Here is a 7,205-nt window from a genome sequence, read left to right as displayed (position 1 = left end):
TGTGTCAGCAAGCTCACGGTAGACTCTCTAATGGACTTGACTAGGCTATAGCTTTGCTCTTCTCTGCATTACATTCCTGTTCGGCACACTGTGTAGATAGGGCCTAATTAGTCTATTTTCACTGGGACCATGTGTTGTGAAATCACTCATGAAAATCCACTGTTGTGGAGGATTGAGCTAAGGGGGCACTCACTGCCAAAAGCCTTTTCTGCCCAGTCTTACTCTGCACTAGTCTATAGGCTAGGCAGTAGGCTACAAACTCAGGCCTGCTGCCACCGATACATCAAACAAACACAACCAGAGCAGACACACTCTAATCCGCCCGTCACGGCCTAGCCACCGAGCCAATGAGATTCCTCTCCCTCCCACCCTCCCTCTCCGCTAGCCTCTTGTATTTGCCTCTGGTCCTTTTAACTAATCTCTGCTCGCTCCCTGTGTTTTCTCTCTCTCTCTCTCTCTCTCTCTCGCTGCTCTTATCTCTCTCTGTGCTCTCTGTCTCCCTCCTCTCTCTCTGTCTCCCTCTCTCTCTCTATCTTCCCTATCTTCTCTCTCTCTGCTCCCTCCCTCTCTCTCACTGCATCCCCTCTCTCCATCTATTTCTCTACCACTTATATACACCCAATCTACTCTACTCAGTACCTAAGTAAAGGAAAACAGTTGTTCCAGCCCAGGCCAGGCCAGGCCAGACAAGAGTGACTTCATTATGCATACATAATCAATGTTTAATCTCCTCTCCTGAAACTGGCGTTGCTCTTCGCACTCTCTGCACAACCATGATATTTTCATCCCGGTAATCGAGATAAAACCAAATTTCCCTTCCATAACCTGCAAAAAAAGAGAGAAAACATTCATATGGTATCAGACAATGCCAGATGGCTCTTTCAGAATTATGATTTTTCTTCGGGTAACACCTGGTGATATTTGAAGAGTACCTACATAACACATTCATAACTCATACATAACACATTCATAACCCATACATAACACATTCATAACCCATACATAACACATTCATAACCCATACATAACACATTCATAACCCATACATAACACATTCATAACCCATACATAACACATTCATAACCCATACATAACACATTCATAACCCATACATAACACATTCATAACCCATACATAACACATTCATAACCCATACATAACACATTCATAAGCAGCACTCTGCAATACACTACAGCAATACACTCTTGTCACCCTTCTAGAATATTCGAAAGTTCTAAGATTCTGACTTGGATTCTCCTCAATCAACATCCTATATCCTACATCTATATCCTACATTACCTGCAGATAAAAGTAACATTTTCAATACATATTTTGTTAATGTTTGGAAGAACACTTTTACAGTTACATGTAGAATTACATGCAAAGTAAATCTTTTATAGCTTTGAGGTAAAACTGTGTGGTCTCCCTATGAGTATGTGTGTGTGTTCTGTGTGTGTGTGTGTACTTGTGCGTCCATACGTGTGTGTGTGTGCTGCGTGCTTGTGCGTCCATGCGTGTGTGTGAGTGTGTGTGTGTGCCTCCATGCATGTGTGTGTGTCTATCTATCTAATTCTCTGTCAGTCCGTCATCGGGATTTGCTTTGCAAATAATGCAAAGCTGCATAACTCTTTATGTAAGGAGGTCTCAGATGGGGTGAGAGGGTCAGATGAGGATGGGATCAGCCCAGTGTTTGGACTTGTTTGTGCGTGTGTGTGTGTGTGTGTGTGTGTGTGTGTAAGAGAGGGCGAGAAAGAACGAGAGAAAAGCTGAGGAGATTGAGACAAATACACCAATATAAATTGTGCCCAAGGCAGCAATGTGTTGTGTCTGCATGCGCGTGTGTTTACTTTCTATCTACCTATACACACGTCTGAGTGTGTGTCTGTGCGGATAGATTATCCAGTTGCGTTGGAGGCTGTTTTTAGATGTGTCCAGCAGAGGGCCCCGGACCGAGGTGAACCTTTGACCCCAGCGTTAGGGCCTCGGGTGACATCTGTCAGCTAAGCCTTTTATAGGCAAATGCAATCGCACACACCAACACTGACTATATCAAATTGGGATGCATTCAGCCAGGGGCGCAACTTTCATTGGGGACGGGGGTTTTATCAGTACAATGTGATACAGAAAAAGGCAACGGTGTGCTTGTGTTCCATGTAGACGCCTCCGAGTGGTCGGGTAGACTGTTTGGAGTGTTCAGCAGGCTGGATTTAGGACAGTGCGGACACCACTGAGCGGGCTGATAGGCTGTGTGAAGGCAAAGCTTCTGGGAGGCTGGCTGGACCAGCACGGGAGAGTTGAGCATAGTTCAGTGTGTATGTGTTGCGCTTTTTCACCGAGTTGTAAAAGCAAGCAAGCAGAGCAGAAACTGTCTACTCTTTAGTTGACTGATGTAGCTGACAAGGTAACTGCCGTTTAACTTAACATAAAACACGAAACGAGTATTTATGCGCAGTGCTGAGCTAGTATTGTAACTGACGTGTAATGTTTCATCCCCTCTCAACTGAGATGAATGAATTAGCTATGCTAGCTAGTAGCTACCACAGCCAGGTCAGCTCTAGCCTCTAGCTACCTGTCAGATAGCGATATGAGGTGGCTATTATTACTATCTAACAGCTGTTGTTTGTATGGACATGTTTTGTAGCCTTTGTTTGGTCCAGTTTCAACAGAGAGCTGGCCAAAAGTTGGCAAATGTTAGCTATACTTTTTTTTACCTCAATCACACTAGACGTGAATCAAACGATGAAGCCATCGGCCAAATGATTGAAGATTGATATTGTGACATTTTTTTCAGTGCAATGTGAGTTTTTATTAGTCAGTATGGCTATGTAACGTTATTGATCTGTCAGTTTCCCGATTTAATTCTCTACTTTTCACACTGACAAAGGAATAAGCAGTTCGAAAGTAACAGGCTTCACTGTCATGGTGCACAGTAGAGGTCTGTGTCGGATTTCTTCATCCCGCTCCTGCCTGCACCCACAGCTTTTCATGCCACCATCCACTGGCTTTCTGTCCGACTCCCACCCGGTACCGCAAGAACTGGTCCCAAACCCAAGCACAGTTCTGCAATGTTATTTTAGGCGTATGTGACACAGCTCACTTGCCAGCCATGGCCCAGCAATTTTGCGCCCTATAAGGCAATATCAAATGAGCAAAAATCACTTAAGAAATATGTTAAATTACCAAAGATTCTCACATGGCCTTACATTAAGCTATCTGGACTACTGGGCTGGATTAGCCAATATGCTAGATGTAGTTTGAAGAGAGCAGAGTTGGAGAGACGTACACTTTCTCTTGAGCTATTTTTATAGCCTAATATGGGTGATTAATATTTCGGCCTTTCTAGACAATGTAGTAAACTATAGCCTAATCATAGGCCTATTTAGGAAGTACATTCCCTTGGAAAGATAACGGCCCCATGCTATAGCCTACTCTATTTAAATGAGACCACACGTGCACCTGATCGCGCAGGTATGGCTAATGAACTTGAAGCAGCAAGAATGGTGCTAAATTTTGCATAGGCCAATAGGATACAGTCTACCTTTTAGGAGGACAATTTGCAGGCAGAGACAAATAAATGGGTAATCAATACTTATTGAAAATGAAAAGGTGCGTCGCTCGCTCACCATAGTAGACTAACCTATGTATTTATTTACAGACACTAGTAAACAATAGTGCAATCATATTTAAATTCATTTCATATTTAAGTTAACGGCCACGGGATTCTCCGCCCATGTAGGCCGACCACTTTATTTCAATGAAACCGAACATACTGGCCACACTTGAACTCTCACGCCCAACTAGGAGAGGTAGGCTACTGAAGTTGAAGCAGGGAATTCTGAGTGTGTGAATAATGCGAAAAAATATGTGCTTTTAATACAGTAGGTAGGTTGACTCATACAAAGCAGAAAGAGGACCGTTTCCAAATCATCTGTGGGACAACAAAAATACAATATTTTCATCCCAAAGACGTCCGTCTGCCTCCCGCCTGCAGAACCTGCTGCAATGATCTCTGCAATGATCTCTGTCGGAACCTTCAGGTCCCACAGGCATCCCGCGGGAATGCAGCCCTCTAGTGCACAATCAGTACACAACACTATGCTCATCATGTCTTAGAAGGATCAGATTGTGACATGGGTCCCAGCAGGGTCAGACAGCCAGGGAAGACCAGTCTACGGAGCTGAGGGGAATTTTGCAGTACATTAACAATATCATTGGATTATATAAAGTTTCATCTTGAATTGATGGCTAGACCTACAGTAGCTACACGACAGCAGCTTAAGCTTAAAGCTACAGTCTGGGATCTGGCAATAATGTATAAATGTACAACAAAGCAATTCTTTGTCATGCCTCACCTTAGAAGGATCAGATGGTGACAAGGGTCTCAACAGGGTCAGGCAGCCAGAGAAGACCAGTCTGTGATGGAGCTGAGGTGAATTTTTGCAGATACAACACCTTATTCTCTCTGCGCAGCAAACACTGGACAAGCCAGATGCTATTTTAAGCCAGTCTGACAAACCTCCAAAGTTGATTTCCAAACTATATCAAAGGTTGATAGAGGCTTTTCCTGATGACACATAACATGTAAAACAAAAGTGTGAGGAAGACCTGCTAGAAGCTATTGATGATGATGAATGGATATGGATGTGTTTGAATGGCCATATCATCTCAGACATACATTACTACAGTTTAAGGCCATAGAACCTACTATATGCCAGTGAAACTGAACATCATGCACTCAGAAATGTCATTCCTCTGCTGGAGGTGTAAAACACAAAAGGGGACATATTTGAATATGTTATGGTCTTGTGAAGGCTGGCTGAAATCTGTCAACGAGTATGTTCTTTTATGTCAGCATGTCTACAGATTCTCCCTTCTCCTTGTTTTTGTTTGCTTGGAAATGTTAATACTGGAGACTGTTGTCTGAAGACAACGTGTGGACAAGCATTTATAGTGACTAAGAAATGCATTGCCATGAATTGGAAGGTTGGGTTATCCTCCCACAATGTCAAGTTATGTATCACTAGCTTTGATTCATTACCAGGTTAAGGGTATACAGCGCAACTTTCATAAGGTCTGGAGGTCTGTCTTAAATGGTCTATCTTAAATGGAATACAGTATGATTAAAGGAGTCTATATTGAAAACATGTCCACGTCAGGGGAGATTTAGGCCATCCCTAGCTGCTGGCCTGCTCAGTCCTGGCCTTGGGGGTCTACCATCCGGTGAGTTGTTACTGGCCTAACACACCCAAAACCAATAATGAATGTTTTACTAAGATCCTAAAGCTGAATGGGGTGTGTTGGGTTGGGGCGCTGCAGGGTGGTGGACCCCTAGGGACAGGTCGGGGCGACCCAGCTATATTGTGTGCAAGTAAAAAGTGCTCTATAGTACTATTAGACATATTAGATTAATTATATGGAGGATTTGCTGTTTCTGTGTGGGTTTTTTGTTGTGTATTTTTTGTTTTTAAACCTTTCACCTGGGAAGTAAAAAAAATTAAAGGTGGGAACTGGGAAGGAACTTGTGTTGGGAGAGAGTTTCGTTATTGACTAGGCTGGTAGGGGTATGGCGTGCAGGCGGTTCGGGCTGGCTGGTCGGTCTGGCTGAAATTTGATATAGAGAATAAAGACAATCGAAAGTCTTTATATTTTTTCAAGACTTGTACATTTGTTAAGCTATTGGTTAAAGGTGCAACACAATATAAATTTTTGAATTACATTTGATCTAGTTCAGTGTTATTAATTACTTAAACATATGTAATAATAATCTCTTACCAAGCTTGATGACTGTGGACATTTTTGCTTACTTTTTGTTCTAAATATATACGCCATATTGAATTTGGTAAAAATGCAGGAAATCAGCTTAAGATGCCCAGGTTATGTCCCCCACCCCCCTCCCACTTCTAAAACCAAAGATGCGCCAATGCATTCAGCCATGCACAGCTAAAAGGGACAAACATTAATGGGGAAATAAATTATGCACAAATAATTTAAAAACGTGAAGAGAGAAATAGAAATAGAGGGCATGAGATAGAGAGGGATGAGAGAGAGAGATGTATACAGATATCTGGAATGAGAACGGTTATACAGTGGGGAGAACAAGTATTTGATACACTGCCGATTTTGCAGGTTTTCCTACTTACAAAGCATGTAGAGGTCTGTAATTTTTATCATAGGTACACTTCAACTGTGAGAGACGGAATCTAAAGAAAAAACCAGAAAATCACATTGCGTGATTTTTAAGTATTTCATTTGCATTATATTGCATGACATAAGTATTTGATACATCAGAAAAGCAGAACCTAATATTTGGTACAGAAACCTTTGTTTTCAATTACAGAGATCATACGTTTCCTGTAGTTCTTGACCAGGTTTGCACACACTGCAGCAGGAATTTTGGCCCACTCCTCCATACAGACCTTCTCCAGATCCTTCAGGTTTCGGGGCTGTTGCTGGGCAATACGGACTTTCAGCTCCCTCAAAAGAATTTCTATTGGGTTCAGGTCTGGAGACTGGCTAGGCCACTTCTTACGGAGCCACTCCTTAGTTGCCCTGGCTGTGTGTTTCGGGTCGTTGTCATGCTGTAAGACCCAGCCACGACCCATCTTCAATGCTCTTACTGAGGGAAGGAGATTGTTGGCCAAGATCTCGCGATACATCGCCCCATCCATCCTCCCCTCAATACGGTGCAGTCGTCCGGTCCCCTTTGCAGAAAAGCATCCCCAAAGAATGATGTTTCCACCTCCATGCTTCACGGTTGGGATGGTGTTCTTGGGGTTGTACTCATCCTTCTTCTTCCTCCAAACACAGCGAGTGGAGTTTAGACCAAAAAGCTCTATTTTTGTCTCTTCAGACCACATGACCTTCTCCCATTCCTCCTCTGGATCATCCAGATGGTCATTGGCAAACTTCAGACGGGCCTGGACATGCGCTGGCTTGAGCAGGGGGACCTTGCGTGCGCTGCAGGACTTCAGGAATCCATGACGGCGTAGTGTGTTACTAATGGTTTTCTTTGAGACTGTGGTCCAAGCTCTCTTCAGGTCATTGACCAGGTCCTGCCGTGTATTTCTGGGTTGATCCCTCACCTTGCTCATGATCATTGATGCCCCACGAGGTGAGATCTTGCATGGAACCCCAGACCGAGGGTGATTGACCGTCATCTTGAACTTCTTCCATTTTCTAATAATTGCGCCAACAGTTGTTGCCTT

Source organism: Oncorhynchus kisutch, linkage group LG9, assembly GCF_002021735.2.
Source record: "Oncorhynchus kisutch isolate 150728-3 linkage group LG9, Okis_V2, whole genome shotgun sequence".
NCBI classification, from domain to species: domain Eukaryota; kingdom Metazoa; phylum Chordata; class Actinopteri; order Salmoniformes; family Salmonidae; genus Oncorhynchus; species Oncorhynchus kisutch.
This window is presented reverse-complemented; position numbering follows the sequence as displayed.